A 12,053-nucleotide genomic window follows, 5' to 3' on the forward strand; every position below is an offset into this window, starting at 1 on the left:
GAAGACAATGCACATTATAATTAGCACATACATCATGTATTTAGAACAAATACAGACCCAATATTTCCAGTGCCTGCAATATTTCCTTAAACAAGATCTTTCAGTTACCTTGATGAGAAGAGGTGGTTTATACTTCTGAAAACTCAGTAAGATATTTTAACATGGTTATTCACACTGAAGTTATCATTATTATTATTGCCATGTTGAAGGTATTTAAATGAGAAAGAAATAAAACTGGAGTAATAAACATCTTTAAATTGTCTTCCAAGATCACAAATGAGCTTTGTAAAGAAAACTTTAGGCTCTGGCCTAGTGCTTTTGTTTTGTTTTATTTTGTTTTGTTTAATGAGCTCCACTTTAAACTTTTGTAAAGCTTGTTGAATTCATTTCAAATTTGTTATATCTGGCCCATTGGGCACTACTTGAAGGGTATGTTCATGGGAAGCATGTCTGGCACATGCGGCAAAATCTCAACGCCAAACTTCTTTGCCAGGTGACCTCCGTTGCAGGTTTATGCTAACATTGATCAGCTACACAGCCAAAAAAGGTCTGGAGCCTTAACAAAGGCTTTGGTATAGTCCTATATTGGAGCCAGATAATTAAAGAAGGGCCCCTTGAGATTATACAGTTTTATGAAGGCAAGCAAATAATACTCAAAGATAATTTTTAAACCAAGTTAATTTTGGAGAAACACCGCCTTTGGTAGATCCCTTCTGTCTAGCAAAGCAAAACAATCAATTTTTAGACCATTTCACCAGAGAAAAAGATAAAGCCCTTCCATTAAGAATCCCTTCCTTTAATAATAATTGTTATTATTAGAAATTCATTCCAATCCTCACTTCTTCACTTGCTTTGTTTGCTTCTTACCCCTGTAGTGCACCTGAAGAAGCATAACCATAAGCCTGGTTAAATTGGGCTGTTCCTATTGGATGTGAATGAAAGATGTATTGTCCTTTTATGTAAATAACAAAAAATATGTGTTAGGCAATGAGGAATTTTTTTTTTTTAACTAACGAGTTAAAAATATCTCTTTCCACAAAAGTCCTTTAGATTGATTGGGTAAAAATGATATAACCATGAAACAATTAATGAACAAAACAACACATAGAAATGTGATTTCTCTATTCCAGTTTTTGGTACTAGAAACATCAGAAAGGTTTCACAGAAACACTAGAACTTGAGTTGGACCTACATGGTTTCATAAAAAGATGGATAGGTCAAAAGAGAAAGGAAGAATTGACATAGACCTGAACATAAATGTGTGAAAGGATATTGTTTGTAATATATAAACATAAAATCTATTTGGACATATAATGCACATATACTTAAAAATACTTCAAATTGGTTCAATAAATGGTGGGGAGTACGTTTGCCTAAGGTAAATAGCAATATTCATATGGTCTGGTCTTGAACATCTTAGATTCTTTCAAGTACTCTGATGTTTGAATATACACTGATAAGAGTTAAAAAGAAAGGGGAAGGATACAAATTAATCCCTACTGAAAACAAACATTACATTATTTAATTTTTGGGGAGTAACTGTTTCACAAATTATAATTATGATTGTTAGTCCATTCTACACAAAATATGATAGATATTATCATTAAATAGACAAAAAGCAGTGGATTTTTTTTTAAGATTTTATTTATTCATGAGAGACAGAGAGAGAGACGCAGAGACATAGGCAGAGAGAGAAGCCGACTCCACGTAGGGAGCCTGATGTGGGACTCGATTCTGGAACTTCACGATCACGCCCTGGGCCTAAGGTAGGCGCTTAACCACTAAGCCACCCAGGCGTCCCAGCAGTGGATTTTATATTTAAAAGTATAATGAATGAGTTATCATGATGACCGACAGCATATGTGATTAAATATCACTTACATACGGTAAGTTCCACAAGAATAAGAATCTTGTCTGTATTATTTCTCTTCTACCTCCATCCCTTTCATAGACCATAGGCTGTAATAGGTGCCATAATAGATACTCTGTAATTGTTGAATGAGTAAATAAATGAATTGATTATAGAAATAGCCTCAGATAATAAGGAAACCCAAACTATTGCATGCTCATACCCAAAAATGACTGTGTCAAATGGGAAAAAAATGGTACTTTTGTTAAGATCCTCTCCTGTTCTTAGAGGTCATATAAAAACCCGTTGGAAAGAAAAACACATTGGGAAAAGGAGAACTATGGTAATAATCCATAATTTGTGTTTGTTTTTAATGCTATGGATTAAAGTTCTTAATCCCATTTCTGGCTGACTATATAAAAATTTCAAATTATGAATGATTAAGCATTTTGTGTAGATTTGGATTTTGGGGTTTAGATGTTATAGATGTTAGTCTATGAATTCTAAAGTCAAAATTCAGAAAGCACTGACTTCTACTTGTTCATGTATTGGTAATGAAAAGAAATTTCCAAAGTTCTCCAAATTTTGGCCCACCTCAGAAGAACCAATCTATTTTTTACTCAATTAACACAATAAGTATTTAACTAAGCACTTACTATGTACAGTGTTCAGTTAGACATTTTGCAATAGTCAAATAAATATTATGATATCCAGTATCATGGACAAGATTATATAGAGTCAGGATAGGTGAATATTAAAAAGTGATTAAGTCAGTATAATACATATAAATACCCTACAAGTCAATGAAATAGATTGTAGGACTTCAGGGAAGTGAGATTTACTACCACTGACCTGGTCTTGGATTATTTCATGAAGGAAAGAATTGTACCTTCATAAATGAATACAATTTAGCATGACAAAGAAAAATGAGAGTGCATTTCAGGAATGCATTCATAGCATGAGGAAAATCAGCAAGTCTGGAATGGGTATAACATGTGTACAGAAAAATATAGATTAGCCTTGCTAAGGAAGGCTCCTCCTATGGGGGTGGGGAAGGTGAGAGAAAAATTACAGTTTTGCAGCATGATGAGAGCCCCAAATGACAGCCTAGGCTTTTAAGACAATTCTATAAACTGTGGTTGATGATATGGTGAAAAGAGTCATTTTAAGATAATTTATCAGATGTGCATGCTAGAGTGCAGGATAAAGAGGTGGGATGTACTAGAGGCAAGACATGTTGGGAAGCTCTTGGAATAAACCAAGCATAAGAAAAGAGTTACAACCACAGTGGCAGCACCAGAGTGGAAAAGAAAGGCTAAATAGGAATGACATTTTAAAAGAGAAATAAGTGGCACTTTTTGACTGATTGGACTTGAAGGGAGGCTCTAAAGGTCATTCTCAAGCTAAAACAACTGAACAAAATGATCATAGAAGTGAAGGGAGTTCATGTACCACTTAGAAGATTGGACCAAGTGACCTCCAAGACCTCGACCAAACTAAATTCCACGCCTTATGCCTGGACAAATTGTTTCCCTGTCTCTTCCCTCCACCTAGCCAACTATGCCCATCCATTCACATCTACTTCTAGACTCAACACTCCATAGAAATCTTGCTGACTACTCCATACCTTGTACAGGGTCTTCTTTGAGCTTCTGATGCATTCACTTTTCCTCCACATAAATTGGCGATCTAATTGCACCCTCCTGCACATCATAGTAATACTGTTTTACATGAATCTTTGCTCCCTCACTAATTTTCACTCTTCTCATATACAAAAGCTAGCACTGAATTAAATATTAACTGGTGTAAAATATGACCCTTAGACTGAAGTAATAAATCTAAATAAACACATCGCTTTTCACTAGGTACCTGGAAATGTTAATATGCAAAGGGAAGCCTATTTGTACTGCACTTCCAAAAATTTAAATAATCTCTTCTTCAATTTGAAGCTGAAATTATGGCTAGATACTCAAGTAGCATCTCTGAAAATAAAGCAAGAAGCACTAGAAATGTGTGCCACATACCCTCTATTGCTGAGTGAACAATTAAAAAGTCTATTTTGTGAGTCACAATGGAGCTAAACATTTCCTATACTGTACAAAGAGAAACAATTCAATGGTGTCTTTGTACTGCTCAGAAAATCCCACAAAGTCACTTTCTGCTTTTTAGTTTGCTCTTTGGCCCTATGTAAAAAGTTGTCACAGAAATTGCTTTGTGCTCAGCAAAACCCAACCTGTTAATTCCAGTGACTGGAATCATTCAAGGTCAGAAGGTAAAAACACCTGCTGTGTCACATTTTCACATTTCAGAGATTTCTTCTGTACTCAGCATTTATGTATTGGTTTCTTTTTGTGGGACCCTTATTTCATTTTCAAAAGGCCTACTCTTGATTAACTTGCACTTAGTAAACAATCATTTATTGAGAGTCGTTTGGGTCCTGAGAACAACATTAAGGAATCTGGAGAAGGGACAGTATAAAAATAATTATACACAAAGAATTCAACTTGAAATTCTGAAAAAGTAGCAAATATACTAACCTCGATGTTATATTTTATAAATAAAAAACCTAACATTAAACAGAGAAAAAATGGAAATGATGATCTATAAAACAGTATATAATTTATGATTAAGCAAACCAAAACATTACAAAATTTTCATTTCTTTGGGCTTTAATCTAAAAACAAAAATAGGCACCCCGGTGGCGCAGCGGTTTAGCGCCGCCTGCAGCCCGGGGTGTGATCCTGGGGACCTAGGATCAAGTCCCGCATCAGGCTTCCTGCATGGAGCCCGCTTCTCCCTCTGCCTGTGTCTCTGCCCGTCTCTCTCTCTCTGAATAAATAAATAATCTTTAAAAAAATAAAAATAAAAAAATAAAAACAAAAATAATAATCAGTATTAAGAAAAGGTCAAAGGGAAGCAAATAAAATATATTAATATTCATGAGACATTTTAAATCACAGAAGCAGGAAATCTGATAATTTTTTCTCTACAGCTAAAATTACAAATTTCATAAAATTTGGGATTTGGACAACAAAAGTAAAATATTGAGTGGTAAAGTTTTCATAATATTTCATAATGCAATGCTTATATTAGATCTTTGCCCTTAAGTATAATGGTAAATGCATTTTCCTAAAATATGCAATTAGAACAATTGATGGCTAAATGAATAAATATTGTCCCTATATGAAGTGACCCCAGACTGATGTTTTATATGTCAATTCCCAGCATTTTGTCCATTCATAGTATCCTATGTTAAATTTACCATTCACTGCAGTCTACTAAATAGCAGCTGGGGAAATCATGTTGTTAAATCAATTACATGAACTTAAAAAAAAAAATAAAAATCAATATGCTCTTTTCTGAGAACCTGTGGGAAGTTCTATGAAGTTCTCTATAAAATTTTTATTTATTCATTATTGTGTACTCAAGACCTGCCATATCACTAGCAATCTAATTAGTAAAAAAAAAAAAAGTGATAAATAAATACATACATGAATTTTTAAATAAATAAGGCACAGATATTTGCGGAATAATTTTCACTTACTTTCAAAGTACTCTTTAATTTATGTCTAAGCTATGTCTATTCTGCATAAGGACGCTTGTTGAAAGTTTAAATGTCAAGTAACTGAGGTGCTAGCTATCATATGCATTTTTAATATTTTATGCTAAAGTTAAATATATTTTATATGAAACTTTTCTTTTTTTTATATGAAACTTTTCTTAATGAAAGATGGAATTGTCGTAGGATATCAAAGTTGTTTTATTTCCATATCAAATCCCCCTTCTTTGTCTTTATTTGAACTCTGGATGTGCATCGCAAATTCAACTTTGAATCAGAAACTTGCATTGGTTTCTTTTTGGCTTACTAAATGTTAGGAACACATAGTAAGCTCAATAGTTGATATTTTATTTTATTCTGCATTATCTTTTATTTAAAATCAATTAATTAGCATATAATGTATTATTAGTTTCAGAGGTAGGGGTTACTGAATCATTAGTCATATAATCCCAGTGATAATTACAACAATGCCCGTCACCCACTGACTCTGTGTCCTCACCCCCCTCCCCTCCAGCAACCCTCAGTTTGTCTCCTATGATTCAGTCACTTATGATTTGTCTTCCTCTCTGATTTCCCCTTATTTTATTTTTTCCTGTCTTCCCATCTGATCCTCTGTTTTGTTTCTTAAATTCCACAAATGAATGAGGTCATATGATAATTGCCTTTCTCTGATTGACTTATTTTGCTTAGCATAACATCCTCTAGTTCCATCCATGTTGTTGCAAATGTCAAGATTCTTTTTCATGGCTGAATAATGGTCCATTGTATATACGTATATACCATATCTATATCCATTCTTTTGCCGATATACATCTGGGCTTTTCCATAATTTCGCTATTTGGATTGCTGCTATTAACACTGAAGTGCAGGTGCCCCTTCAGATCACTGCAGTTGTATATTTGGGGTAAATACCCAGTAGTACAGTTACTGGGTCATTGGATAGCTCTATTTTCAACTTTTGGAGGAACCTCCATTCTGTGTTCCAGAATGGCTGAACCAATTTGAATTCCCACAACAGTGTAAGAAAGGTCCCCTTTCACCACATCCTTGCCAACATCTATTGATTCCCGACTTGTTAATTTTAACCATTCTAACTGGTGTGAGGTGGTATCTCATGGTGATTTTGATTTGTATTTCCTTGATGCCAAGTGATGTTGAGCATTTTTTTTTCATGTGTCTGGTGGCCATTTTTATGTCTTCTTTGGAGAAATGTCTGTTCATGTCTTCTGCCCATTTCTTGATTGCAATATTTGTTCTTTGGGTGTTGAGTTTGGTAAGTTCTTTATAGATTTTGGATACTAGCCTTTTACCTGGTAAAACATTTGCAAAAATCTTCTCCCATTCTGTGGATTGTTTTTTTGGTTTTATTGACTGTTTCCTCTGCTGTGCAAAAGCTTTTTATCTTGATGAAGTCCCAATAGCTCATTTTTGTTTTTGTTTCCCTTGCCTTTGAAGATATATGTAGCAAAAAGTTGCGGCCACTAAGGTCACAAAGGCTGCCTCTGTTCTCCTGTAGGATTTTTATGGATTCCTGTCTCACATTTAGGCCTTTCATCCATTTCGAGTCTATTTTTGTATATGCTATAAGAAAATGATCCAATTTCATTCTTCTGCATATGGCTGTTCAAATTTCCCCCAACACTATTAGTGGAAGAAGTGGAAGAGACTGTCTTCTTTCCACTGAATATTCTTTCCTGTTTATTTTTTTTTCTTTCCTGTTTAGTCAAAGATTAGCTGACCATAGAGTCAAGAGTCCGTTTCTTCATCTTCATTTTCTCTTCCGTTGATCTATGTGTCTGTTTTTGTGCCAGTACCATACTGTCTTGATGATTACAGCTTTGTAATAGAGCTTGAAGTATGGAATTGTGATACCACCAGTTTTGGTTTTCTTTTTCAACATTCCTTTGGCTATTTGGGATCTTTTTTGGTGCCATCAAAATTTTAGGATTATTTGTTCCATCTCTGTGAAATAAGTTGATGGTATTTCAATAAGGATTGCATTGAATATATAGATTGCTCTAGGTAGCATAGACATCTTAACAATATTTTTTCTTCCAATCCACGAGCATAGAATGTTTTTTTATTTCCTTTTGTCTTCCTCAATTTCTATCATGAGTTTCATAATTTCTCTCTATAGTTTTCTGAGTACAGATCCTTTGCCTCTTTGGTTAGGTCTATTCCTAGGTATCTTATGGGGTTTTTTGGTGCAATTATACATGGGATCATGTCCTTGATTTCTCTTTCTTCTGTCCATTGTTAGTTTATAGAAATGCAACAGATTTATGTGCAGTGGTTTTATATCCCTGACACTTAGCTGAAATCCTATATGAGTTCTAGCAGTTTTGGGTGGAGTCTTTTGGGTTTTCTACATAGAGAATCAAGTCATCTGCAAAAAGTGAAAGTTTGACTTTTTCTTTGTTGATTTGGATGCCTTTTATATCTCTTTGTTGTTTGATTACTGAGGCCAGGACTTCCAGTGCTATGTTAAACAACAATGGTGAGAGGGGACATGCTGCCAATTCCAGACCTTAGGGGAAAAGCTCTCAGTTTTTCTTCATTGAGGATGATGTTCATTGTGGGCTTTCCATATATGGCTTTTATGATATTGAGGTATTTTCCCTCTATCCCTACACTCTGAAGAGTTTTAATCAAGAAAGGATACTGTACTTTGTCAAATGCTTTTTCTGTATCCATTGAGAGAATCATATGGTTCTTGTCCTTTCTTTTATTAACATGGTATATCACATTGATTGATTTACAGATGTTGAACCATGCTTGAAGCCCAGAAATAAATCCCACTTGGTCTTGGTGGATAATCCTCTCAATGGACTGTTGGCTAGCATTTTCATGAGAATTTTGGCATCCATGTTCATCAGGGATATTGGTCTGTAATTCTCCTTATTGGTCGGATCTTTGTCTGGTTTTGGGATCAAGGTAATGCTGGCCTCGTAAAATGACTTTGGAAGTTTTCCTTCCATTTCTATTTTTTTGAAACAGCTTCAGGAAAATAGATATTAATTCTTCCTTAAATGTTTGGTGGAATTCCACTGGGAGGACATTTGGCTCTGGACTCTTGTTTGTTGGGAGATTTTTGATGACTGCTTCAATTTCCTTGCTGGTTATGAGTCTATTCCGGTTTTCTATTTCTTCCTCTTTAGGTTTTGGTAGTTTATAGGTCTCAAGGAATGCATCCGTTTCTTCCAGATTGCCTAATTTGTTGGCATATAGTTGCTCATAATATTTTCTTAAAATTGTTTGTATTTCTTCTGTGTTGGTTGTGATATCTCCTCTTTCATTTATGATCTTATTTATTTGGGTCCTTTCTCTTTTCTTTCTGACAAATCTGCCTAGGGGTTTATCAATCTTATTAATTCTTTCAAAGAACGAGCTCTTAGTTTTGCTTATCTATTGTACTATTCTTTTGGTTTCTATTTCATTGATTCCTGCTCTAATCTTTATTAATTCTCATTTCCTGCTGGGTTTAGGCTTTATTTGCTGTTCTTTTTCCAGCTCCTTTTGGTGTAAGGTTAGGCTGAGTATTTGAGATTTTTCTTGTTTCTTGAGAAGGCCTGTATTACTATATACTTCTCTCTTAGGACTGCACTTGCTGCATCCCAAAAGTTTTGAACAGTCTTATTTTCATTTTAATTTTTTTCCATGTATTTTTTTTTAATTTTTCTTTAACGTACTAGCTGACCCATTCGCTCCTTAGGAGGATGGGTCATATATTTGAATTATAACCTATATGTATTTGAATTCTTTCCAAATTTCCTCTTGTGATTAATTTCCAGTTTCAAAGCATTGTGGTCCAAAAATATGCAGGGAATGATCCCAATATTTTGGTACAAGAATGTTGGTTAGATGCCACAAAGTAGGTGGCAGTGCCTTAACCATATGAGTGTTGTCAGGCCCGGGGGCCCCTTCCATTCTTGTCAAGGCGAGTGCTAACCTTCTCTCCTTTCATACAACACTCAATAGGTTATATTTTAACTCATTAACCGTAAATTAGAAAGGAACAAGGGGTTGATTTTTTTTCCATGTCTGGAAAGACAAGCTATTTTTTGAAAATAGCTGTTTTGAAAAGCTATTTAATTTTAAGTCAGAAGTATGCAAGAAGGACAGCGGGGCTATGAAGCCAATCTCAATATACTGTGAGATCCCTTAATTTGTCACACTTCAAACTAAGATTTGAGGGTAAAGTATTAAGTTTAACATCTTTCATTTTAAGCCTTTCTATGTGTACCTTGGGAGGTAAAGTGGGCTGTGTCATTTCAGAGCAATTCTCCTTGATATGAATGGAAGTCCCAGGGTTATGCAACTTCCCCACCTCTGTGTGCACTAAATGTGTTTCTGAAGAATCATCTTGTGAAGAAAGACTGGACAAATAGTTTAAAATGTCCTAGAGAAGCTGACTTTTTTCAAAACTACTTCTAATAAACTAATTTATAAAATGCATCCTTACCTCCCCTAATGTGTTCCTTTACAGGCTAGAAAATAAGTTATATAAAAATATAGAACAAAATTGCACAGAATGACACTTGAAAAGAAAAAAACATGTTTTATGGAATCAAGACCTCTAAAAAAAAAAGTGCTTAGGGCAGCCCAGGTGGCTCAGTGGTTTAGCGCCGCCTTCAGTCCAGGGAGTGATCCCTGCATGGAGCCTGCTTCTCCCTCTGCCTGTGTCTCTGCCTCTCTCTCTGTCTCTGTGTCTCTCATGAGTAAATAAACATAGTCATAAATAAATAAATAAATAAATAAATAAATAAATAAATAAATAAATATCTTTTAAAAAAAGTGCATAGCCATCATTAGGAATTGTTATAGTGATATTTCTTCAAAACAATCAGATATGCCATTTTGTGACATTCCCCAGAGGTTAAGCTATTAAGAGGATTTTCTAGAGAATGATTAAAGATTATCCACTTCATCCAGGTTACAAGTAGCTTATAATTTCAATCAATCTTATACATATTTTTATTAACAACTCATAAATCTAATCCTTTAACGGTTTACACTTTTCCCTACTTGATAAATGAAGAAATTGAGCGTACTTGTCATGGGTCAAAAATATCAGTAAATAAATAAGCACTCACTCTCTTATAGGATTGTTAAAACCACTCAGTGAGTGACTTTCTACTCCAGATGTGAGCTATTAGAGGAGAAGTTCTTCTCTGAGGAATAGATTATCAATCTGGCCAGAGTCCAAGGTGCTTTTAGAATTCAACATAATGCAACTATTCTGATACCAAAATCAATTTTTAAAGCTGATACAGAATTTACATATCATAAAATTTTCCTTTTTAAAGTGTATAATTCAGTATTCTTAGCATATTTACAAAACGATGTAACTATGACCATTATCTAATTCCAGAATATTTTCATCAACCCAGAAAACAAGTCTATAGTAATTAACTGTCACTCTCCATCCTCCCTCCCCTCAGTCCCTGGTAATCACTAATCAACTTTCTTTCCCTATGGATTTGCCTATTCTGGACACCAAAACCAGTTTTGAATGAGATTTCTTTCTCCCATTGGTTTGCTAGAATAATTGTCGCTGCTCTATCTTCATATTACTTTTTTTTTTTACGATTTATTTATTTATTTATTCATGATAGACAGAGAGAGGGAGAGAGAGGCAGAGACACAGGCAGAGGGAGAAGCAGGCTCCATGCAGGGAGCCCGAAGCGGGACTCGATCTCGGGACTCCAGGACCGCGCCCTGGGCCAAAGGCAGGCGCCAAACCGCTGAGCCACCCAGGGATCCCCTATATTACTTTTTAAAAATAAAAACAGCATCGCCTTGGTGGCTCAGCGGTTTACCATCTGCCTTTGGCTCAGGACATGATCCTGGGGTCGGGGATTGAGTCCCGCGTAGGGCTCCCTGCAGGGAGCCTGCTTCTCCCTCTGCCTATGTCTCTGCCTCTCTCTCTGTGTGTGTCTCATGAATAAATAAATAATTCTTAAAAAAATAAAAATAAAAACAAAACATCTAGGAGACAAGGAAAATATAAAGCACTGCAGATTTTTGTCAAATATTATTCAGAATGAGAACTAATTTCTTAGGGAAACATAAAAAGAAACTTTGCTTCCTGGGATGTTTCCTGGAATTCATTATTTCAATTATTTTATTCATGCTACCAAAGAAACCTTCTTAAGGGAATTATATTATTTTCTCATAGGAAGCACATTAGACTAATTATATTTTATAGTTAAACAAATAACATTAAACATAGCTTAAACATGAAAAATTTCTTTACTTACAATTTACATGAAATAATTCTCTGAAAACATTCAAATATTAGATATTTTAGCATAATTGCTCCATTTTGTGAAAAAGAATCAAATGCAAATTTGTTCTTAGTAATATAAAGAATGAAAATCCAGTTTCCTAAACTGTCTATATTTAAACTAGAAGAAATTTACTCTTTATAATAAAATAATAATGTATTCAAATAAAAACGTTCTCCATAGTAAATGGCTTTGCTGACTAGCTTTGTCGATAAACCTAAGATTTGAACACCTGGGTTCATTCCAGCAGTATTAGTGCTTAGAGTTTTTAAGTAGGAAGCAGGAATAATCGAAGTCTATTGTCTTGTAGTCATATTAATTAGAATATAAGGGTCTGGTTTAAGATTGTGTAGTGAGA

General features: G+C 34.7%; 1 non-coding gene across 1 annotated transcript; it reads right to left on the reverse strand.

Moving 5' to 3' along the window:
* Nucleotides 1-9,253: 9,253 nt before the first annotated feature.
* On the reverse strand, nt 9,254-9,379 carry LOC144285187 (U6atac minor spliceosomal RNA). The gene has a single exon (XR_013353570.1). It is a non-coding gene; the product is annotated as a U6atac minor spliceosomal RNA (small nuclear RNA).
* Nucleotides 9,380-12,053: the final 2,674 nt, after the last annotated feature.

This window comes from Canis aureus, chromosome 15 (assembly GCF_053574225.1).
Source record: "Canis aureus isolate CA01 chromosome 15, VMU_Caureus_v.1.0, whole genome shotgun sequence".
NCBI classification, from domain to species: Eukaryota; Metazoa; Chordata; class Mammalia; order Carnivora; family Canidae; genus Canis; species Canis aureus.